Source organism: Cyprinus carpio, chromosome B20, assembly GCF_018340385.1.
Source record: "Cyprinus carpio isolate SPL01 chromosome B20, ASM1834038v1, whole genome shotgun sequence".
Lineage (NCBI taxonomy): Eukaryota > Metazoa > Chordata > Actinopteri > Cypriniformes > Cyprinidae > Cyprinus > Cyprinus carpio.
In genome coordinates this window covers 799,169-825,490 of record NC_056616.1, presented here as the reverse complement: position 1 = coordinate 825,490, position 26,322 = coordinate 799,169, and the positions used below count along the sequence as shown (strand labels likewise).

The 26,322-nt window shown below is 39.3% G+C and overlaps 1 protein-coding gene across 1 annotated transcript in view; it reads left to right on the top strand.

The window, feature by feature from the left end:
- Window positions 1–408: 408 nt before the first annotated feature.
- The window catches only part of LOC109051999 (5-hydroxytryptamine receptor 1E-like), a 43,005-nt gene continuing 17,091 nt past the window's right edge, over window positions 409–26,322 (top strand). The window contains exon 1 of the mRNA XM_042746994.1: window positions 409–658. The gene's annotated coding sequence lies outside the window, so the exon portion shown is untranslated. The remainder of the gene's footprint in view (window positions 659–26,322) is intronic.

Here is a 26,322-nt window from a genome sequence, read left to right as displayed (position 1 = left end):
GCCACGCCGCATTGAAGCAGTCATTTCTGCAAAAGGATTCCCGACCAAGTATTGAGTGCATAACTGAACATAATTATTTGAAGGTTGACTTTTTTTTTGTATTTAAAAACACTTTTCTTTTATTGGTCGGATGAAATATGCTAAGTTTTTTTGAGATAGGAATTTTGGGTTTTCATGAGCTGTATGCCAAAATCATCAGTATTAAAACAATAAAAGACCTGAAATATTTCAGTTGGTGTGCAATGAATCTAAATATATGAAAGTTTAATTTTTATCATTACATTATGGAAAATAATGAACTTTTTCACAATATGCTAATTTTTTGAGAAGGACCTGTATATGGTAATGTTATTTTTCGGGATATGCTGATTTTTTGAGGAGGACATTTATAGTGTCGTAACAGCAGATAAAGCCTCCAGCCTCAGCAGCTGATGAGAGGAGCCCAGCCCTCTGCTGCTCTCAGGCTTCACATCACGCGCGCAGCTCGATGATGAGGAAGATGTGGATGGAGCTGTCAGAGGGATCTGCACAGGTGTGTGCGCGAGATTCATAGATACACACCTGATGAAACACTCAAACCCGAGCAGAAGCGCCTCTCTCCCACTCAAGATGGATATTTGATTGACCTCACAGAAGTGCATGGACGCTTGAGATGCAGGTCAGTCAAAGTTTTTCGCCTCGATTCTGGTTTGCTATTTTTTATTAGTTGTAGATTGCATTGAATGAAGCGTCGAAGCAAAAACTTAATGAGAAATGAGCGAGTCTCGATTTATAATCTGACTTTTCACAGTGATTCTGGACAGAAAACGGGATTTTTAAGACCTTTATCAAACATTCAGTGGAATTAGGCGACGGGAGAGATTCTAAAGGGCTCGTTTGTAGATCAGCTCGTGTTGGTCCTCGCTCGTGTGAATGAAGCTGCACGCAGCAGCGGAATCGCGCGCAACTTACAGTAAGTTCCTCGGTTTCGCTGTTGTCATGACGAGCCTGATTCTGAGACACGCACGCTTTCGCGATGGAACGCGCTAAAAGATGCTTAAACTGTCGCAGGAAAAAAAGAAAAACCAATCGCAATTCAGCAGGTAAATATTATCCTACACGACTTCTTCCCATCGGGCAAAAATTCACACACTTCTAAAGGGATCCATGAACAACCTCACCGCACAGGTGTCTCACATTGAACAATAAGTAGATTCTACCTAAATAATGGGTGTGATATGACAAACTGGTGACTTTCTCTTAAATATTACAGCTCTTAATGCTGTTTAGGCAACAGCCAATAACCAATAATTGCCAGTTTTGACTGTTCTTAAATGCTATAGGTCGCTTTTTCATTCTCATTCTTCGAAGAGATGTTGATCACGTCACCATTTGTGGTTTTGCATTGGTTTCAAAAGTTTTACAGCTATTTAAGGAAGTATCATTTAAATATTTTGTGATGCTGTGGCGTTATCAGACAGTCAGTGCTGTCATGATGTTATGTTCCTGCAGATATTCATCAGTCGCATGATGTTTAGGGCTCAAAATGGTTTTGAAATTGTGTGCTTGTGGGATTCCTGCACTTCTCCACACAGTCACAGTGAGACCACGCAGAGAGAGCAGGACTGAAACTCTTCTCCCTGAGCTGCAGAAGCAAGTGTAGGAAGGTTTGTGCTGGTCTAAACACCGCTGAGTCTGACCTGAACCGTTTAAGCGGTACATTTCAGCTCTGACTGATTTATGACTCTGTTACAATGTGATGCAGCTTTATAAAGAGGCTGTCAGTGAAGGATGGAGGTGTTAAATAGTCAGCTCAGGCTCAGTGATCAGACAGATGATCTATAAAATACTTGAGTTAACTGTGTACATTAACTGACCTATCAGTAAGCCCCTCCCCTCGAATGCAGATGAGCCAATGACCAGGCATGGACTTGGGGGCTGGGGGCCCCTGGGCTTGAGGTTATGTTTGGGCCCTATACCTATAAATTCCCTCAACTAGAACATTATGAAATAACACAAAATACACAAAAATGTAAATAGGCTTCGAGTACAATTAATATGCAACATGTCTAGCCTAGTAAAAGTGTTGATGTAATATTAAGTAGGCATTATAATACAATAAACAGGATGTGTTCTCTCAGTTGTGAGATCAAAACTCTGAAATAACAAACACTAAAGAAAAAAAGATAGAGATGCATTAGTATTATAACAATTTATTCTCAAATCTGTGTCCTCTTATGTCAGATTCTTAAATTTGGCTGTTATCAATCAAATAAAAAATAAATCAACAAATTCCATAGATGGATTTTGCATAAATTATGTTTAAATATAACATTTTAATGTAGAAATATTAAATGATTGCAAAATTGAAATAATACGCTACGTTTTTAAATATGAACTACAATCAAACTTGGACATCTTTAGGTTTCAGTGAGAAACACTGGAGGATCTGAAGCTCTCGTAGGGTTGGTGGTAAAATTCCAGGTGTCCTCAGAGGACAGGCAACAGAATCTGGAATTTATTTTATTATTCAAAGTTTATTTTCTGGTTGTCATACTCTCATTAAGTTACCATTTTCATCTGCACAAACAGAACATTAATGTCATCTTGGGTATCTCTGGCTAAAACATTAGTGAGTCCATGCTAACGTACAATCTTAATAGCGGACTGTTCTCACGTCATGTACAGTGTAGGTCAAAAACACATAAACGCAGGTCTACATTTGAGTGCCTCTCCATATTAAACTGGTTAAATGTGAGTTAATTTAGTCGTACCCTGCGGTACTTGAACAGTGTTGATCCTGGATATTGTCACCTGTCACTGTGATCTGTAAACCCTCGCTTCCAAATTAATCTTGTTACCCACTTTATTTATTTTAAAATCTTTTATATATCAATTGTCAATTATATTATTTATCAAAAACATCTTGGGACAAGATTTTCACACTGACTGCTGTCATTGTAAGACAGTCTGCAAAGTGTAAGCAACTGTAAGAGGCGGGGCTTACCGATAGAATTGATTTGGATTGAATTACAGTAATTACAGACAATTATAGACAGGTAGGTGCACACCTAGCATCATGGGCTGCCATGAAAATGTGCTCGCCCTCCGACCATCACAGATGTAGAGGAGTTTGTTTCTTCATCAGATTTGGAGAAGTGTAGCATTCCATCACTTTAACTTCTGGAGTCCATAATCCATAATAACACTTCCTCCAGTGAAAAAGTGCATCTGCTGTTGTCTCACACATCAAAATCCAGACACATATTTGTTTAGAGCTGTTTAAACAGTGCTTGATCTGGGTTTTTTTTTATTTTTATAATATCTGTGCTGCTATGAACAACTTCCAGATTTTTGACTATATAACATGTGCAGATCACTTCATGTCTTTATCAAATGTCAAATGTTGACAGAAGTTCAAAGATCCAAGCAACAGTTCTGATGCCGTAAACCTTCTCCTCAGGGTTTGTGAATAAGAAACTTCTGGACCAATGAGATTTCACTGTGTGCGAGGCACAACGCTGCAGAAATAATTATGAAGCAATCGACAACATATCCTGTTGCTTGACGTGTCCTTTCAGGTTACAGTGTTGTGCTGCTGATTCACACACAGTCAAATACTAAATCCTCTGCTCACTTCAATATAATACAAACCATTATTTTAGTTGTAGTCCAGAGATTCAGGTTTGTTTATCAGTGAAATTTGTGAAGTTTGTCCGCCCACATGCTGTTTTCCTGCCCTGCGGTCAGTCTGTGTCCAGATCCTGAGCTGTAGTTCTGCCTGATTGCAGAGCATCTTTTCAATCAAGAAAATCAATGCAGTCATCCTTTGACCTCTTACACACAGAGAGTGAAAGAAACACAGACATCACAATAACAGACCTCTACACCCTGAATGGGGCCACAGGGAGCTCAGCGAAAGCTAGAGCCGTACATTAATGGATGACCTGCTCAAAATTCATCCAGTGTAGCTTTAATATTTTCACATATTGCAAAGATAATGGAAGAAAGCTGCAAAGTGCATGAAGCGAATCTAACATGTGAGGGGTTTGTTACACAGCTTGATGGAGCGCTGCAGAACTGGAGTGAGTTTCTCAAAAGCATCGTTAACCAACTGTGGTTTCAAGTTCTGTCATTACTGTCATTACTGTCATTCTGTCATGTTACTATGAAACAGTTGTGGCTACTTAGTTAGTTTCTCAAAAGTCAAGTCACCATTATTTAGCGCTTTTTCCCATGCAGATTGTGTCAATGCAGCTTTACAGTATTAATTAATAATCATTCTCCTCTGGCCAGATGAGACCAGCAGTTTAATTCTGGAAGCACCTCTTTTAGGAGCTTAGATGGAATAGGGTCTAACATACATGTTGTTGGTTTAGATGATTTAACAAGTTTATTCTTCCTCTCCTATAGTAGAGAATGAGTGGAACTGTTCCTCAGGGGATCTATAGTGCACTGTCTGATGCGATACTGTAGTTGACGGCTGCATGGTTACAATTTTATCTCTAATAGTATCAATTTTGGAAGTAAAGTAGTTCATAAAATCACTACTACTGTGCTGCTGGTATATATAAATAATTTTTAAATAATATATATATAATTTTTTTTATTATTTATTATTTATTTATTTATTTTATTTAGCTACTGTATTGAATAAATACGTGGGTTGTGTTTGCAGTAGTAGTTAATCAGTGAGTTATGTGTGGTAAACACACCCCTGAATGGAAGCATGTTTGTTGGTGGATGATGTTTTCTTGCACACAGTTGTGGCCAAAAATATTGGCACCCTTGCATTTTTTTTAAAATAATCCACAGTTTTTCCTCACAATATTCTGCATTAAAGTATTAAGTCTCTGTTATTCTTCTTGTTTGTTTGTTTGTTTGTTTTAGATTTATATTTTTTTTTTTACAAATCTCTTCTGCTCACTAAGGCTGCTTTTTGATCAAAAATACAGTAAAAACAGTAATATTGTGAAATATTATTACATTTCAAACAGCTGTTTTCTGTGTGAATATCTGTTAAAGTGTAATTTATTTCTGTGATGTGCAGCTGTATTTTCAGCATCATTACTCCACTCTTCAGTGTCGCATGATTCTTCAGAAATCATTCTAATATACTGATTTGATAATAAGAAACAATTTTGGTTGTTATCAGTGTTGAAAACAGTTGTGCTGCACAATATTTTTGTTGAAACTGTGATACACAACCATTCAAAAGTTTAGGGTAAGTAAAGATGTTTTAAAATGAGAATTAATTAAAATTAATACTTTATTCAGTAAGGACGCATTAATAATCAAAAGTGACAGTAAAGATATTTATAATGTTACAACATATTTATTTTTCAAACAAATGCTTTTCCATTGAACAATTCATAAAAATTGGAATGGGGAATCTGTAAATGTACGTATTTGTAAATGTAATGTAAATGTAATGGCAGAAATGGCACAAAAAACAGAAATGGCACTGACAAAACCATTGTCATCCTAGATGTAATATTTGTTAGCACAGCCAAACGCAGGCCCGGTTGTAAGTGGGGGGGGGGGGGGCTAGAGGTGCTAAGCACTGTCATACAAGATCAAAAGCACCCTCAGTTAAAGCTGTGTTAATGGCATTTTATTGAACATTTGGAAAACTATCCAGGGCTGGGTTTCCCGATAACAATTGATCTTAGCGCTTAAGAGCATTTTCTACGAGTAATTTTACAATTGTTTGTTATTGTTTCATATGCGTTTCCCAAAATTGCACTTAACACAGTCGCACGTAGCTGTGCTTTAAGTGCTACTTAGGAGTCGCTATCCGTTTGCCAAGTGCTGAAATGTCACCTTATAGAATCGCTCGTAATTGTAGTACACGATCGTTTATTGGAATGTTAACCTAATGCTGCGTTCCAGACAGCTCGATTATATTATATTATTATTTTATTTTATTTTATTTTATTTTATATATAATATAATATAATATAATATAATATAATATAATATAATATAATATGTATATTTGTAGAGGCTTTATTTCCAGGCCCAAGATGGCTGCACGTCAATAAGTCATTGACAGTTTTTTTTGTTGTTGTTTGTTTGTTTGTTTGTTTTTTTAGTTTATCCCTATTTTTCCCAGTCTTTGAAGCATGTTTCCTACATTAATTCTTTTATAAATTTTTTGTTCAGTCATTTAATTTAGATGTGTATTTGTATTTTTTTGTTTTCTGTCCTTTTTAATTATTTAACTTATAAATTGAAATTTAACTATAATCACATGAATAAAGCACTTGAATAAAGTTAAAGGTGTAATCTGCCGATTGTCCTGCAGGTGACTGCATAAATGTGTCTTCTTACGATGCACTTAGGGCTTTACGATTACTCCAGAGCACTCGTAGATCTACGATGATTTTCAAGTGCTACTTAAGTTACGATGCTTTTGGGAAACAGACTCTAATATTAAGATCAGTCGTACAATTGTTTTTACAAACTTCTTAGGCTTACAAAGCTTTTGGGAAATGCAGCCCAGTGCATCATGGTTTGTGCTCTGGAGATCGATTTCTATGTCAATGTGTTTTTGCAGCGTTGAGTAATGTAGCCAATCACGGACATATCTGTTGATTTCTTAAATCAGAGGCATTTAAGTTAGAATCCACTCACCAATGAAATCACCGGAAGTTTTGTTCTGGTATTGTGTTCAGCACAAATCATCTCATTATAAAAAAGTGTTGATGCATTGTGCATCGATGCGTTTATTATTTATTGATAAAAAGGTATCTTTGTGAGATCATGATGAAGATGATTGACAGCTTTTTAGTGATTATGAATGGAGCACTCTTTGCACCATAACAACGGATGCCTATATATATATATATATATATATATATATATATATATATATATATATATATATATATATATATATATATATATATATATATAGTTACAGCACCCTCATAATTTAAGAAGCCTCTGTGATGTGATTCTGGAGCCGGGTCTGGCCAAACTGCAATCAAGCACTTCCTATAAGCATCAATAAAAAGCAAAGCAGCCCCAAAACCTCACTTTTCTTTTCTCTGAAAGCTTCGTTTTGTTTTCTGTAAACAAAGAGATGGTGTGCTTTACTAGAAAGCTATAATTTGCTCTCATCTGTCCTCAGAACATTATCCCAGAAGGATTTTTGGCATGTTCAGGTGTTTTGGAAAATTGCAGTCAGGCTTTATAGTGCTGTCATTGAGCAGCGCTGGACGCTGTGAGCTGAACCTGAGGCAGCGTGTGTTTGAAGGTCAGCTGAATCTGTGTGGCAGGTTCTTTCTCCACCATTCAGATCATCCTTTTCTTTCCCTCAGGTTTCTCTTGTGGCCTCGTCCAGCGAGGTCGGCTAAGTGCTGTGTGCCTCAGATATCCTGATAACGTTCTGTACGGTGGAAACAGGAACATCGCTGTCTCTGGAGATGTGCTTGTATCCCTGAGATTGTCCAAGCTTGTGATCAGATGATGATCTGCTTTTCTTTCTTCTGTCCTTGCTCTCGCTGCAGTGCGTTCCTAACAGCAGAACGAGTCATTTCCTCTATTCAAATGCCTGAATACCTGATTCTTATACTGCAGGCATTCATTACTTACCACAGGACAGATTAATTGAAAGCTTGAAACCTAATTACTTTTCACTACTTCAAGAAGGGGCATGCTGTCTGTGGAATTTAGTAAATTATTCAGAATGTGTTATGATTCACCTACACACTTAAGATATATATGTGGATACCAAAATATGCTTTTATTTCAGCAGTTGTGTATTATTTGGGAAAAAGTGCAAGGTGTTTTATTTAATTCAGTTATTGCTTAAAAATTACTATACTGCTGTGTTCAAATGAACTCAAAATGGGTTGAAACAATGCACAGAATGACAATATAGGCAACATAACCAAATGGTTCAAAAGTATTAACCAAGAAATTGATCAAAAAGACAACAAAGAAGTGCAGAAAAGAATGGCAACTCGGTAGTTAATACAGCTTATAAAGTAAAACAAAATCGCATTAGAAAAGGTAAATACTGAATAACATTTGTTCATTTTTTCTTCTGCCAATGAACACACTAGTAACACTACATCCGGACCATCAGTGACAGCAAGAAACACACAGACTTAAAGCCTGTAATAAACACTTCGATTCTGGATAGTTGAGTTTCTGCTCAGCAGTCAGCACTCAAGTCATCATGAGAGAAAAACCCTCTGCTTTTAAAAGAGCACAGTTTAAAAAATGTCTCTTATAAAAAAGTTTTCGTATATTTTTCACATACTGTAAAAAGTGGCAACATCTCAGGTTATGCATGTAACCATGGTTCCTCGAGGGAATGAGACGCTGCGTCGAACGCGATGGGGAGCGCCTTCAGCGTGAGCAACTCGCGTGCAATATCTTTTGCAATCTGTCCAATGGAAGGGCGTGACGTCACGGTCAGGGTGACGCAAGCGACCAGGAAGCTATAAAAGCATGTGCTGTGCAGCTGGCATCAGCTTCGAGGAGAGAAGCAAGCGCTGGCAGGGGTGCTGGGAGTGTGGCTTCGAGGCGCAGCGTCTCGTTCCCTCGAGGAACCATGTTTACATGTGTAACCTGAGACATTCCTCTTCATGAACTCGAGCTGCGTCAAATGGTATGGGGAACGAGGTGCCCACGCCACCAGACTTCCAAGTCCCTGCCTATTGTGTATCCGAAGAGCACAGCTAAGGCGAGAGAACAGAAGAGCCCAAAGAGCTCCACAAAGGTGGAGGGTGTGGACCATCCCGCAGGGTTGCAGATGTCCTGCATCGATACACCTGCTAATAAGGCCTTGGAGGCCGCCATACCCCATGTGGAGTGAGCCTTGACTCCCATCGGCGAGGGGAGGTTAGGGGACTCATAGGCCAGGTTGATAGCCTCAACTATCCACCGGCTAAGGGTCTGCTTAGTTGCAGGGAGACCCCTTTTGGGAGGACCATGGCACAAGAGCAGTTGGTCCTTTTTTCTCCACAGGGCAGCTCTGTGAACGTATGTGTCCAGCGCTCAAACTGGACACATACAATTAAGCTTCTTCTGGTCGGGCTCCCGGAAGGGAGGAGGACAGAAGGCCTGCAGCACTATTGGTTGTGGTGCGACAGAGGGAACCTTCGGAACATAACACGCTCAAGGGTATATAAATGCTTTGGCCATGCTGGGCGCAAAGTCAAGATGAGTAGGGGCCACTGAGAGGTCCTGAAGGTCTCCAACTCTCTTTAGGGAAGTAATCACCAACAAGACGGCAGTCTTTATAGTCAGATGATGATCTGATATCTCCTGAATCAGCTCGAATCGAGCTTTACAGAGAGCCTCGAACACCACAACCAAGTCCCAAGGGGGAACACGGGACCGTACTGGAGGCCTTAGTGCACCCGGAGGGAACGTGTCACTAGGGGGTGTCTGCCCACTGACTGGCCACCTAGGGGGACATGGTAGGCTGCAATGGCCACCACGTAAACTTTTAAGGTGGAGTGGGTCAACCCTGCAGAGAACCTGGCTTGTAAAAACTCCAGAACTGTACCAACTGGGCAGTTGGCTGGGTCAAGCTGGCAGTTTCCACCTCATGGCATACAGTTTCCTCGTTGAGGGAGCTCTGGATTGGAGGATGGTCTCAACAACCTAGGTTGAGAGACCAGATGCTATGAGCTGTACCCCCTCAGGGGCCACACCCAGAGTTTCCACAACTCCGAGCAGGGGTGAATTATCATACCCCGCGCCTGTAAGAGTAGATGTCTCCTGACTGGAATCTCCCATGGAAAGCCATCGAGGAGCGAGATCAGATCTGAGAACCATATTCGGCCCGGTCAGAATTGGGCCACTAATAACAGCCAAACCCCGTAACGGTGTACTCTCACCAGAACTTCCGGGAGCAGAGCGATCAGGGGAAAAGTGTACAGATGAAGCCTCGGCCAAGTCTGCACCATAGCGTCCAGTCCCAGGGGAGCTGGATGAACTAGAGAGAACCAGAGGGGACATTACGATGTCTACTGAGTCATAAAGAGGTCCACCTGAGCCTGGCCAAATATTCTCCATATCTGCTTCACCACCTCGGGGTGAAGCATCCATTCCCCGGGCCTCGGCCCCTGTCTTGACAGGACGTCTGCTCCCACAATGAGATGTCTAGGAATGTATACTGCTCTGAGTGAGAGGAGTTTGTCCTGGGACCACACAAGGATCTGGTGCGCCAGCTTGTACAAGGGTCCTCTGATGTGTTGTCGGTGTGCACCAACACATGGTGACCTCTTAGGTCTGGGAGGAAGTGTTTCAATGCTACAGCCACCACTGTGGGGTCTCATGTACAGCAGGCCAAGAGGTATCACATTGGACACAGCTGCCATTAGTCCCAGCAATCTCTGAAACTGCTTGACAATGAGTGACTGGCCTTCTCTGACTCTCTTGACTGACGTGAGGATCGACTCAATACGAGCAGGGGACAGACGTGCCTGCATCGTGGTCAAATCCTACACCACGCCTAGATAAGTGGACCTCTGTAATGGAGAAAGCACACTTTTCTTGGTGTTCAGTCTCAAACCCAGCTCCTCAATATGGGCAAGAATGACATCTCAATGTCGAACCGCCATCTGCTCCGACTGAGCAAAAATCAACCAATCGCCGATATAATTTAGTATGCGGATGCCCTGGAGTTGCAGTGGAGCCAGAGCAGCATCCACACACTTCGTAAACGTGCAGGGTGAGAGTGCAAGACCAAACGGAAGTACTCGATATTGGTATGCTTCGCCCCTGAAAGCAAACCCAGAAACTTTCTGTGTTTGGGAAGGATGGAGACATGGAAGTATGCGTCTTTGAGATCTATCGTGACAAACCAGTTCTCAGACCTGATTTGAGATACAACATGCTTGATGGTGAGCATCTTGAACTTCAGTCGCATGACGGAGTAGTTCAGCTGATGCAGATCTATGATCGGACGCAACCCCCTATACTTCTTTGGAACTATGAAAAACAGGCTGTAAAACCCAGATTCCCTCTTGTGAGGAGGGACCACCTCGATGGCCTCGTTCCTTAATAGGCTATTCACTTCCTGTTCCATAACCAGAGCCTGCTCGGGTCCGACCAACGTCGGAATAACCCTGTTGAATCTCGGTGGTGGAGAGCCGAACTGAATGCGATAGCCTTTTTCTACCTTGTGCAGGACCCATTGAGATAGATTTGGCAGTAGTTGCCACGCTGCTAAATAATCTACTAAGGGAATCAGTCTCTCGAGACTGACTTCTGGTGTTAGCGAGGCAGCTAGATCGGTGTCCTGAAGCGGAGCACCGGCAGGGGGCAACCGATCAACTGTTTTAGAGAGCCCCGAAGGGGTAGCGAGTCTCTCAGCTCCGCTAAGGTCGCAGGCGGAAGAGACTGAGAGCAGCGCTCACTGAAAGCCGCTGCGCCCTGGAGCTCTGGCAGGGTTGGCAGACCGACTTCCCGAGGGCACTGAGGCAAGACGGGCACCGTGTGATGCAGTGTATGCCACTCTACCACAGTAGAAGCCGCCCTCTGAAGTCCTGACCCCCTCGCGTCAGGACTTCTTGGCCAAGGACTTCTTAGCTTCGATAACTGCCCTAAGATCTGTTTTGGGCTTAGAAGTCCCCGGCCCGACGCTCTGTTTTTGAGCCTCGCGGTACGAGGAGCTGGTATGCGGATGGGGCATCTCCCACCCAGATGCCCCATGAGAGCAACTTGCCTGTCTCCATTAGTTCTGTCTGTTATATCTGTGATGTGAACGAGTTGAGTTGAGGCTGTGCTGTGGCTTGGGTGGGGAGGGGACATGCCTGCGGGGAACACTGGCGAAGGCTCCCTCCTCGAAGAGAGCCTTCAGGGAGCGAAGCGTCCGCATTGGCATACGATCACAATGCGGACAGTCTACTCCCTCGAGAGCTGACTCGGCATGCTTCACTCCCAAGCAGACCACACACAGACTGTGTGTATCCCCGCTCGTAATGTACAACCCCTGGCAAAAAGTATGGAATCACCCTTCTCAGAAGATGTTCATTCAAATGTTTAATTGTGTAGAGAAAAAAACCAAGCACATATATGCCACAAAACAATTTTCACTCAACAAAACAATATTCTGGCTGTATAAAACACTTAAAAAAACAACAAAGAAAGATAACTATAGTCAATTACAAGTGTTTTTACAGATCAAACAGAGGAAAAAAATATGGAATCACACAAATCTGAGGAAAATTATATGGAATCACCAAATAAAAACACTACTAGTACTTTGTTGCACCACCTCTGGCTTTTATAACAGCTTGAATTCTCTGAGGCATGGATTTAAAACTAATGACAAACAGTATACTTCATCAATCTGTCTCCAGCTTTGTCTTATTGCAGTTGCCAGATCAGCTTTGCAGGTTGGAGCCTTGTCGTGGACCATTTTTCTTTAATTTCCACCATAGATTTTCAATTGGATTGTACTAGTTGAGGTCCGGACTATTTGCAGGCCATGCCATTGACATTATATGTCTTTCCTGTAGAAATGTTTTCACAGATTTTGCCCTATGGCACGATGCATTATCATCCTGAAAAATGATGCTACCATCACCAAACATCCTTTCAATTGATGGAATAAGAAAAGTGTCCAAACATCTCAACATAAACTTGTGCATTTATAGAAGATGTAATGACTGGTCATCTCTCCCATACCTTTACCTGACATACAACCCCATATCATTAATGATTGTGGAAATTTGCATGTTTTCTTCAGGCAGTTGTCTTCATAAATTTCATTGGAACGGCACCAAACAAAAGTTCCAGCATCATCACCCTGCCCAATGCAGATTCGTGATTCATCACTGATTATAACTCTCATCCAGTCATCCACAGTCCAAGATTGTCTTTCTTTAGCCCACTGAAACCTTGTTTTTTTCTGTTTAGATGTTAATGATGGTTTTCGTTTGGCTTTTCTGTATGTAAATCCCATTTCTTTTAGGCGATTTCTTACAGTCCGGTCACAGACATGAACTCCACTTTCTGCCCATTTGTTTCTCATTTGTTTTGTTGTGCATTTTCTGTTTTCAAGGCATATTGCTTTAAGTTTTCTGTCTTGGCGCTTTGATGTCTTTCTTGGTCTACCAGTACGCTTCCCTTTTACAACCTTTCCATTTGATTTGTACTTGGTCCAGATTTTAGACACAGCTGACTGGGAACAACCAACATTTTTTGCAACATTCCGTGAAGATTTACCTTCTTTTGAGAAGTTTGATAATCCTCTCCTTTGTTTCAGCTGACATCTCTCGTGTTGGAGCCATGAGTTATGTCAATCATCTTGGTTCAACACATCACTAATGTGTGCAAGCACTCTTTTTTAACTGCAGACTAATTAGCAGTTGTAATCAGATACAGGTGTTTGTTTTAGAAATGCAAAGTGCATGGTGATTCCATATAATTTTCCTCAGATTTGTGATTCCATATTTTTTTCCTCTGTTTGATCTGTAAAAACACTTGTAATTGACTATAGTTATCTTTCTTTGTTGTTTTTTTAAGTGTTTTATACAGCCAGAATATTGTTTTTGTTGAGTGAAAATTGTTTTGTGGCATATATGTGCTTGGTTTTTTCTCTACACAATTAAACATTTGAATGAACATCTTCTGAGAAGGGTGATTCCATACTTTTTGCCAGGGGTTGTAGTGCGGGCAGGGAGGAACACACAATCTGAAGCGTGATCTGCTATTGCCCATATGCTTTGTCGTAGCTGTGCTTTTTGACATTGTGGAGCTTATGAGGACAGACAACACCAAATAAGACTCACAAGACAGACTGATAACACATGCACACACAGAGCGCTTGCTGAAAGACAAGAAAGCTGATGCCAGTTGCGCAGCCCGTGACGTCATGCCCTTCCATTGGTCAGATTGCACACGATATTCAGAGTCGCTCATGCTGAAGGTGTTCCCCATAGCGTTCGACACAGCTCTAGTTCCTCAAGAGGAACATGCACTTATGTCAAGAGCTAGATGATTCAGTAATGTTAAACAACATTTGAGTAAAATCAATTAATATAGATATTAGGTTAACATTTTTTCAGTGCACATACTCCTGTCATGAGCACTGCAAACATCAGCTTTCGTTTGAACTTGTGTGTGTGTGTATATGCTTTCTTTCACAATAATTCCCAACACTCTGTTGGGTAACTGATTATGAACAATTATCAAATCAAACTGGCCAGATTCCTCAACCCATCATTTGGGCTGAATAATAAACCCAGGATTTTTAGTTTGCATGCTAATCTTTTGCATATTACACCTTTCAATATGTTCGGCATCTGATGAAAAGGTAATGTAATATAAATGTAAAATGATAACATGTAAATATAAAATGAAGAAGAAACTTCTAAGACTGGCCGTTTAACAGTCAGGATCAGGTGAGAAATTTCTCTGCTCAGTTATGTGGGTTTATTTTGAGTGGACACTTCTGTAAACTCATATTTAAATAAGTTTTTTTTTTATAATAAATGAAAGTAATTAATTAAAATACATATACGTCATACGTGATGCACACAGTCACATGACCTCCTGTAACACCCACATCTAGAAAGTACATACTTCCGTCTCGCCTCTGTAACAAACAGAGATGTTAGTCACTTCTGAACTGTAACAAAACTCTGAGGCTCTACTGTGAAGCTGAATCAGGTGTGTTTGATTAAGAAAACAGGCTTGGAAACACATGTGAGTACTATGTAATCTGATGGTACATTCATGTGGTAATCAAGTTGTACATTAAAGAGCTCTTGTGTTTTTAAAGTTGTTTACATGTCTGTCTAGTGGTTTAATATGCTAGATAAGACAAATCATGTGCAAATTCATCAGTCAACAACACCATTGCGGAGCATCTTCCCCTTAAACCGTCACAAACTTGCAACCAGTCACATCAACCTGTAGGGTGAGGCTTTTCACTTCATATCATCAGCACATCACAGGAATATGGTTTGTGAAACATTAGCAACACAGTATTAGCTTTTTGACATCATAGTAACGCCAGTGTTTACTGCTTCAGTGAACCAGTGAACTGAACGAGGAGCAGGTCAGTGATCAGTTTCAAGGCGAGGACTAATTTAATGTGTATATTAAATGAGGTAAGAGTGTAGAGCTGCATTCAAGCCATTTAAAGGGGTTATATGATGCTTTTTGGTGTAACAGAATATGGTGACATGCTTTAATGTTCAAAAAACATATTATTTTTCAAATACTGTACATTATTGTGGGTCCTCTATGCCCCGCCTCTCTCAAACACGTCGTTTTCTACAAAGTCCCTCCTTCTGACAAGCGCAGTCTGCTCTGATTGGCCAAATGACCCAGTGCATTGTGACTGGCCGAACATCGCAAGCACTTGTCGGAAATGTAAAGGCCTTTCCATAATTTAGAGCTTCATCTTTCAAAATAAATAAAGAAAGTTAACAATGTCCTTAGTTTTACCATCAGTTCAAGCCCGAAAGGGGAACAGAGTCGCGTGACATGTGGGGGCGTGTTAGAACGAGCCGTTTTAGGGGGGCATGGCAGAGTCTTAACTTTGATTAAGAATATCTCTTTGGATTTGAGACTTTAGTCTTTGCAACTTTACAGATCTTCTTTATGCACCAAGAGCTTGTAACACTCTAAAGAGAAAAAAAAATTTGAAATCGCATCATATGACTCCTTTAAAGAGCAGGTCAGATGGGTTTTTGAAAAATCTCTCTTTTGCAGTTTATAACGTAGCTATCCTTAAATGAAAACAATCTGCAAAGTTGTTAATCAAAAAAGTGCATGATAAATAAAGATATTGTCTTTCAAAAGAGAGAGTCGGTTCTGAATCGCCGTAACGAGTCGTTATATTTTCGACTCTTTTGCCTGTTTACCGGTGTACGTCACTGGGTACACATTTGCATAATCCCCGCCTGCCCGCGAAATACGAACAGAGTCTGATCTGCCCACAAACACTTTTGCTATTAGTGTGTTTACATCATGTTGAGAAGACGCGGTGTTCAAGGATACCACAGAAATTTTTTCTGTCAAAACTTTTGTCTGTCGTTCTTCAAACATTACAGTAGACATATTTTGGTTTACAAACTGTATTGTTTAATCAGTTAGTGACGTTAGCACTCGGCTAACGTATCCACCTAGTGTTCACAGTTTAGCAGCTAAACTTTAGCTGTGGACACGATTCGCTTGCATAAGTGTTTTTGTATTTTATGTCATTACAAGAACGGATTGACTATATTATTGTTTTATGTAAAGGTGCTTTGTCAATGGTAGCGCTGGCTAACTGGCTCAAGGACTCATCTCTGTGCCAATCACAACAGGTTTGGCCAGCTGACCAATCAGAGCAGAGTAGGCTTGAGGAAGGGAGGGGCTTGCTCCAAACTTGCTTGAAACGAATCATTTCCTAATCATTGGCAAATGACTCTAATATTAAATGTATATTCTGAGAAAATTACAATGTTTTCTGACCTTAGATGCATTTAAACCTGATGTAGGAGACTCCAATACAATATTGGGACACTTTAAAATACCATCTGACCTGCTCTTTAAATACAAAGTAAAAACAAACATTTAAATGTGTATTTTTTATTAAACCTATGGTTTTTAAGGGATAAAAGGAGTGATTGCAGGGGGACCTTTATATGTATTTTTCCCAAACTCACTCTTGGACTTTAATGTGGCAGGTTTTTATTGAGGTTATACACCTGTCGCAGCAGAACATTACAGCAAGGAGCCGACAACGTGACAAATGTTTCTAGCAGCACTTCTGGGCTTTTGGGAGGCTGTTTTTGCAGATCGCTCTTCAGGACCCCCAGGTGGATGCTGACATTATGCTCTTTCCAAGACCAAGGTGTGTGTGTGTGTGTGTGAGAGAGAGAGAGAGAGAGAGAGAGAGAGAGAGGATGAGCTCAAGGACAGACTCATGCTATATCACCTTAAAGTGGAGCTCAGGACTTGCTTTGGTTCTGTGTTTTGATTCATGTTTATAATGCATGCTTATGTATTTTGATAAGTTTGCCATGTTTGCATTGTTAATAGTTGTTTGGGCTATGCAAAGCTCTTTGAGAAGCTGCTTTGAAAGACGTTTAGAGTAAAACTTCACAGTGAAAGTTCTCGGTCATAGAGAATGTATGACGGATGATCCTCTTTTTCAGCATCTTGCCTCTGGAAGTATTTTTCATTTTATCATTTGCTGTGTGGAGATTTCGGGCAATACTTCAGTAAAGTGTACGCTAGGAACCACTGCACACAAACTCTGATGATTGTTTCTAACACACTTAAGCACACTTTACACTTTCTAAAAATTTCAAAATAAAAGTTTTACTTTAAAGGTTTTTTTTTTTTAAATCATGTTTTTAATGATCTTTTGTTATACTTTGAAGTACACTTATTTTTAAGTGTTGACTAACATACTAAAGCACATGTGAAGTACTTGATTAGTATTTTAAGTGCAGTGTGTTGATATTTGATATTACATTTAAAGTTAGTGTATTTGAAGTATATTTTAAATGGAACATCATCATTACAATTTTTTTTATTACAGATATATTTGAATACATGACACACAAGTTTTAATAGAAATGACATCTTTTAGTTCATTATAAACACTTGTCAGTACATTGAGCAGCATCTAGGCTGCATTTTATATTTCAACGACAACAGAAGGCATTATGAAATTACATATAAAGATGGACTTAAAGGGGTCATATGATGAGATTAAAATTTTTCCTTTCTCTTTGGAGTGTTACAAGCTCTTGGTGCATGAAGAAGATCTGTAAAGTTGCAAAGACTAAAGTCTCAAATCCAAAGAGATATTCTTTATAAAAGTTAAGAGTCAACCACACCCCCCTGAAACACCTCGTTTAAACACACCCCCACATCTCTACATCACTGTGTGTGGAGATTTACATAATGTCGCCCAAACGTTCACGCAAAGAAAGAAGGTGTAACTTTTATTCTCTCTGTTGCCGCTGCTGCCATGTTGTGGAGACGCTGTGTTTCGTTGTGAAAGTGAAAATACTTTGTTTGGTCTTCTAAAAGAGGACACAACTAGAAATCAGTGGTTAAGTTGTATTTCAACACTGTTCCAGAACAGTTCAACCCAAATATTCGGATGTGTGCAGTTCATTTTTTGGAGGATGAGGACTGTTTCCTGTGAGAGTAGCCTACAATGCGTCTGTGGCACAACGGCTGTTTCTATAAAGTTGGGCAGTTCCAACTTTACAAGGACAGTCTGGGGCATCTGACTCACAGCCAGGGGGGAAGGAAGTCGACCGGAAGTTGAAGTCGGCCGCGTGCCGCCATCTTGTAGCAGATCTTCACTTGCGTTAGCATTCCATTGACTCCCATTCATTTTGGCGTCACTTTGACAGCGAATAACTTTACATCTGAGGCGTTAAAATACTCCATTTGTCCATTATTTATTTCTAAAGATACACAACAATGTATAAAGGGCTCCATTACCTTCTATGTTACATTATGGCCCCGTAGAAACAGTTTTTGTAAAAATAGGCTAACGATTGCGTCATAACCACTCGACTCTCTGTCGCACAGTAGAGAAATTACCGTACAGACAGGAGGAGAAGCTCGCAGGCAATCGGGGAGACGTCAAGAGATATGGCGTACTGGCGTTACATTTTAAAATACTATACAAAATAATTAATCAGAATACTTACTCCTGCTCACTCACGCCAAAGAACTCCCCGCTCAAACTCGCCGTCTCTGCAAGATTAACGATGGCAGTTTGCACGCACAGCTACTAGAAGGTTTTTACATCTGTCAGACAGGTTGCTGACGTCATCAAGCTTAGTTTTGAGTCTGCGCGTCAGAAACGGAAGTGCTAAAAATCGCTAAAAATGGGCTTCACTTGTCTCAGTTGAGTTCCAATGGGGTCGCTGTGTCCATTTCTTTTACTGTCTATGCTCACAGCCTGTAAGTATGTTTTCATATTTAAAGTATTTGCCACTGCTGATTCATTGTGAGTTTTGAGTAGTGCTTGTTGTTTGATCACAAATGCAGACATGTTTTATGTTTACGCAGCGCGATACACAATGCAACGCATAAAAAGACAGTATAAGTCATTATAATCAGTAATTATGTCCCCACTGGATGCAACAAATGCCTCGCTTGTAATGGGTTTTATTGGTTTTGTCTGGTCGTGCCGGGAGACGGCATCACAGTATGGTGAGGGGCTAACATTTCTGTCACACACTTGAGGCATTCGGCCAATCACAACGCACTGTATAGCTGGCCAATCACAGCACACCTCACTTTTCAGAATATTGAGCTTTGTAAAAATTGACGTGTTTCAGAAGGCGGGGCATAGAGGAGCAACAATAATGTACAGTATGTGGAAAATAATTTGTTTTTTGAACCTTAAACTGCATAAACACATTGCATTACACCAAATACACAAAATAATGTTCTTTTTAGCAACGTCATATGACCCCTTAAAATTCCATTCCAAGTCTGAAAACATAACATTCAGTAATGTTTAATGATGCACTTTCAAATCTGTTATTTCATAATCCATACTCGTTTTAAAATTATGCTTAAGAAAAAGTTCTGCAAAGATGTGACAGGTTATTATGACACATTTAATAATAACACATTTAGACATGATGATGTGTTTCCTCAGATGTCTTTCCAGCTGTCCAGCTCTCCTTCAGTGTGAGACTTATGGCCTTAAAGAGACTGTCAGTCAACACACACACACACACACACACACACACACACACACACACACACACACACACACCACATCAGGCTGTTTCTGTCGAGTCTCGCTGAGAAACTTGCTGGGAAATCTCGTTGTTTATTATATTTCAAACACACCATTTCCATCTGTGTCCGAGGGAAACCGTGCTGTGCTGCTGATTGAACTGTGTCCAGCTCTTATTGATTTCTGATGGACGCTCGTCTCTCAGTAAGCAGACATACTGTATGCTGGGTTCTGGATCTGTACAGTGAAGTCCAGCCCTTCAGTAAATGGGCTGCAGTGATATGAGCATGTGTGTCTTGACTCAAGTCAGATGGTGCTGATAACTCATGAACCATCCTGTATGTGCTTTAAACCATTGGCCGAGGTTAAAGTCTGCTAGTAGACCCCATCTGCTTTCAGAAAGCATCTTTGACAGTCATTTAGAAGCGGCTGTGTATTTTTTGCATTCAACATTTCATTATATGACAGATGTTTTAGTGTAGGTTTTATTTTTTAGAGGCTGCTAATGTAATCGTCTTATATTTGTGACTGCTCAGGTCATTAGGGCCTGTTTACTACGGTGCCCGTAAGGAGACATGGTCGGTTTACTTGGTTTTGTCGTGGCCACAACATAATAACTCGTGGGAACGTGATAATATATTTGGTGGTCACAAGATATTAATTTGAGGGAATGTCATATTAACTCTGACGTGATATTATGTCTAGGCCTCGAGATGTTATGTTGACATGTTTTTCTCGTGGCCACGAGTTTAATGCCTAAACAAACCTGCGTGACCATAGCAACCCGTGATTATCAGAGATGGATTCATTAATATTTTATTTTGAATAAAGAAATTATTATATTATTTATTATAGAAATTATTACATTATTAAATTATTATATTAACCATAGGCCTTGGCTACGGGGCTTTATTACAAGCAATAGTCAGCATTCAAATGAAGTTTATCATAAATAAATGTTACATAAAGTGCATAATATAAAATATAAAACATTTTTATCCATCCTACAGTCTTGTTAGTCCATTAACTGATCTTTTTCCCTTAATATTTGTATATTAGGCTATTATTATTATTATTATTATTATTATTCATTTTGATCTCTTTACTTAACACTCTGAATACTCCTGTAAATAACAGCCTACTGTAAATGCCTGATAGGCCAATAATGCTTTGATTATGCTGACTGGAATTTTTGCTGGAATGCATTTTAAATTGAACATATATTTCATTTTATTTCGGCTAATTAATAGACCATAATTATAAATACTAAAAGATGAATATAAACGAATATAAAAATATAACCAATAATAATAGGATATTAATAATAATAATAATATGCAAATATTTTACAGGAAAAAGACGATCAGTTTATGGACTTACAAGACTGTAGGATGGATACAAATGTTTTATATTTTATATTATGCACTTTATGTAACATTTATTTATGATAAACTTCATTTGAATGCTGACGATCACATGTAATACATCCCCGTAGCCAAGGCCTGTGGTTAATATAATAATTTAATAATAATTCAATAAAAATAAATTTTCTATAATAAATAATATAATAATTTGTAAATTCAAAATAAAATATTAATGAATAAATCTCTAATAATCCTGGGTTGCTATGCATTAAACTCGTGGCCACGAGAAAAACATGTCATTCCCTCAACATAACATCTCGAGGCCACGACATAATATCACATTCCCATGAGTTAATATGACGTTCCCTCAAATTAATATCTCGTGGCCATCAAATATTATCACGTTCCCATGAGTTATTATGTCGTGGCCATGACAAAACTAAGTAAAGCGACCATGTCTCCTTATGGGCACCGCAGTCTGCACCTGCTCACTTCATGCGTTTTCTCTGATCTGATATCCAACTGATTTGTTAAAATGGTTCCATTTGCACCTGGTCACATAAATGTGTTTCCTAAAAATGATCTTAACATCAACGAAAACAACAGATACGCGTTGCATTTTATTGACCATCAACTAATTGCGTGTTGCATTAGCGCTGTCATATCTAATTATAACACACTCTCACATGTTATTATTTTAACATTTTGGGAGGAGATCAATTCACATGTGGTTTCAACAAGCAGATGCATTAACACTTGTCCAGTTTTGTCTGGAGTGGTTTGAGCGATCGGATTTAAAGTGTCTCGAAAGTGTTTTAATAAAATAAAATGAATATAAATGACAGAGACAAAAAAATAAATAAATAAATAAAACTTTAACCAAGACCAAAATGAAAACGGAAAATATAAATCATTCTAACTATGATAGTATCTCAATGATACTAAAATATAGTAATATTTGTATTCATATACGTTCTGGACATATTCATTGTGTCCGGAGCATAAGGTAGAATCACTGGGATCTAGAATGATCTAGAAACAGCTGTTATAGAGAGCTTAGCTTACATGACAAAAACAAAAACTCAGATCTACCCATCTAAATGAAATCTTATAATGTTTTTTACAGCAAAATTTCTACAAAGTTTTGAGAACTTTGAACTTTTCTGCACACAACATATATTGGTCTTAATGGGCCATACATGTTAGGTCAAGAAGGGATTCAGAAGAAACAAGAATTTTAATTCTATCACACATTTTTGTGGAGTTATTAGAGGAAAAATGTAAGGTTGCTTATTATAGCCCCACCTTGTGGATGAATTTCACGAAAATATCTACAGTACACACACATTTTGACACAATGTATGAATGTGTTCATCATAACAGTAGTTTGTTTAGATTGGCAGTTATTAGCAGCTGACAGCTATGCTTTCTGAGTTATATTTGAGGATATGTTAGGACATGTCCCCACAATAACAGACCAGTGTGTAAATTAAAATTTTATTAATGGCAAATATAGATTTTGTAGGGTTTGACTCAATAATTCAGTCCTTATGGTTCCAGAGTTATGATCCAAACCACAAACTGCCTTAGTGTTGGACAGATGTGTGTCTGTGTGAGCAGTGCATGATTGGGATATATTTGTAGGGCAGCAGAAGGAGAAGAAGAAGAAGAAGGTCAGTACAAGCACAGTAGGGTTCCAGCATCGTCAGTGCCGGCTCCTAATTAAAGAGAACGCTGACATGGTAACTAACACAAGTCAAGACTAACTTTCTGTATAATCTTATATCTAAACTCGCATCTTGAGGACTCTGCTGGAGGACGCTGAGGATACTGTGCTGACTAGATGCCTATAATTACTTGTAATTGCCTCCTCTAGTACACTGCAAATAGACTGTGGACACATAAGCTGAGATCCAGACCCAAGCCCTGTTTAGCTGGACTCATTTACATACATTTACATTCCATTGGCATGGCTGGCCAATCAGAAGCCTCGGACAGCAAACGGACTGCAATCATGCCAATCTGATGGGATTTCAAATTGAATTGTATCCAGACTTGAGCACTCAGTCGCTCTCATTATCCTCACACTCTTCCTCCTGCAGCGGCGCAGTGTGTGCACGGGGCAGCTGTGTGGATCACCCCAGCGCATGTCACTGTGGAGGGCCATTAATGTGTGCTTCAGATGAAATTATGATGAAACACAGATCAGATGAAAGATCAGTGGGCTGGAGAAGCTGCTTAATTTGTCCGAAGTCTTCATTACAATTCTGTTATCATTTGCTCACCGTCCCGTATGCTGTTCGTTCGTTTCTCTTTAGTGAATTTCTCAAGAATGTTCACTCAAAAAAAAAAAATCTAAATGTAAGATTCATGAATTTAAATTGCATATAGAGTTCTTTTAACATAAGCTTAATGTGATGCATATTTGTAAGTCATGCATAAATTAAACAGGTCAGATTTCTGGAATAGTAATGTGTTTTAAATGCACAATAGCACACAAATGTGCATATTTGTCATCAACAACTCTAAATCGTTTTAATCTCATCCATTTGAACTAACAGAATATTGCTTGATCCACATCTGAAGCATGCACATACTTTTTAACTGAATAAATGTAATTCAGTTCACTGTAAACAGATTTATGCTGATCCGAAGCAATTTAAATAAATAAATACATTTTGAAAAATAATGTTTAATCAAATGAAATAATTGCAAATATGTACTTTAATAGTATTCGTAAGTTTATTAGCATTAAAATGGTGCAATCCAAATGTATGGAAATTTTATATTAAATTTCTATATATTTTTTTTGTAATTTTCACAGTGATTATTGACAGATAATCTTCCACTCAAAACAAATACAGTGCTTATATCATGAAATTAAATCTTATAACAGAGGTATATTTTGAAATTTATATCTACTGTATATATAGTAAATAAATTTTTTTTTTTTTTTTTTTGAGTTTTTTGTTTTATTTTTTTTAGAATTTTTTGAAATGTTACATTTGTAACGTTCTATTTGAAGAATGAATGAATGAGGTGAAATTGTGGGAAATGTTTTGCCTCAAGAATCAGTGGCAGCTTATTTTATCATCTTCAAAGTTAAGTTAAAAGCTCTAAACGTCTCTCTTTTCTAAAGCACACCCGCTCCTCGGTGCTTTCACTTCAGTCATGTAATCTCATCACACAGTCTGCTATGCAGTAAATGGTCACTGAAGAAACGTCCAGACACTGGGTTTTTCTGAAGGGGTTTTTTCCTGCACCTCTCAGACCCTCGGGATCTTTGTGATCCGGGAAGAGAGTCCTGCTCATCAATCTGAACACTTTCACATGACACCGGTGCTGAACCGGCCCTCCCAGAGACTAAATCCATCAAGAGTTCTCTGGTGACAGGAGGAGATTTAGTGCTGTGCCATCCGTGAAGATGACCGCGCTCTGCTGACGAGCTTGGCATTATAAAGCGCTACGGCCAGCATATCGTCTGCCATGTGTAATCCAATATAGCCGCTGCTGCATAATTCATGCTTCTCTGGTGGTCTGCGCACCTGGCCCTAATTCATGATGTCTGGAGATCCACCGGCCGTGTGCTGTTCATACGCAGCGCTTTGATCCTCCAGAAGAGTAATCTCCCTTAAATAGAGCTTTGAATAATCAATGCGCCCACAGCTGATGTGTCAATAGCGGGCTGGCTGAGCTGTATCTGTGCTCGTTTAGTCATGCTGATGAAGGAAATAAGCATCATTATACTACACATGTATCTGCTGATGTCTGTTATTAGCGCTCGGCTCTGTCGCAGCCTCTATTCACATCATGTCAGAACGATCAGATTCACGAGATGCGTCCCAAAGCTCAGACTGCTGGTGTGTAAATTTGATGAGTTCATAAGCAGCGTTTGTGTTTGAAGGGACACAGCTTTGGTGACAACTAGGCCAATTATTTCACTACCAAAATACTTATTTTTCACTAGAAATTAATAACAGTTGTTTAAATACAAACTGACCAGCATCCGCAACTTTCAGATGGCATTCGTGGAAATGATCGCACAGGATTCTGGGATAGGAAACAAAGGATACAGATGTGATGCCTTCACATATCAATCAGACTAAGGCCACTCAGTCAGGGTTATTATAGTTAACTAAAACCTTAAAAACATATTTGTTACTTGAAATTTTTTTTATCAGAAATATAATAAAATATCATTTAAAAATCACTGTATTTCGTTTCAGCTCGTTGCCAAGGTAGAATTTAAACACAATAACTTCAAATAAGATTTAAAGAAAAAACTAAAACTGAAATAAAAACTGTGTAGACATAAAAAAACACAACAAAATTACTAAAACGTGTATTATTACTTAAAACTAAAATTAAATGGAAAATATACAAATACAAACTAATTCAAACTATTACTGTAAGAACTAAAGTAGTATCTAAAATTTGTTATCATGGTGCACTTCATGACCGTGAAATATATAATTTAGCTTACTGAAACTGTAAAAACATGAACAGATTATTCATTATGCATGTATTATTTTGAGGTAATTTGAACTAATAATACTATGATCTGGTTGGTGTGGCTTTTTAAGAAAAAAACATCCCACATCAGGAAGGCTCTGTTCTGTTACAACAAACATGAACATGTGTGGCTCTTCCTCACACACATCTAAATCAGGGGTCCTCAACTCTGGCCCTCAAGGTCCAATTTCCTGCTAAATTTAGTTCCAGCCTCGATCAAACTCAGTAGTTGGAGCTAAACTCTGCAGGAAAATGGATCTCGAGGGTCAGAGATAAGAACCCCGGATCTAAATTAATATAAACAGTGCTGTCAAAATTGCCGCATTAATGCGATTAATTTTTTCAGTTTAACGCGTTACAATTATGTAATGCCGTTAACGCAGAGATGGAGCTAGGCCTGGCCACCCCACTCATAACTGATGCTGCTGTCTCTTTTTTTCTTCACAAGAAGTGCATTTATTCAGATGCAGAATGTCTTTGCAAGCACATCAAACAGGAGACGTTTCAGACGCACACTCCATCTTCACTACGCACGAGTCAAATAGCCTGGGAACGGCGTTTCAATCGCACGCACAAAGACAGCGGTGCACACTGTAGCCTGTACCATTTCATATCAAATCAACGAGCATGCAATGTTGTGGTCAGTTAAGGTATGAAGTTTCCAAAAAGGCGATTAATCTGCTTTAAAACTGTGCATGCATGTAATATGTTATATATGAGCAGGGGCGCATTAACGCACGGCTTTAAGGGGCTGAAGCCCAGGGGCCTACAATTGGG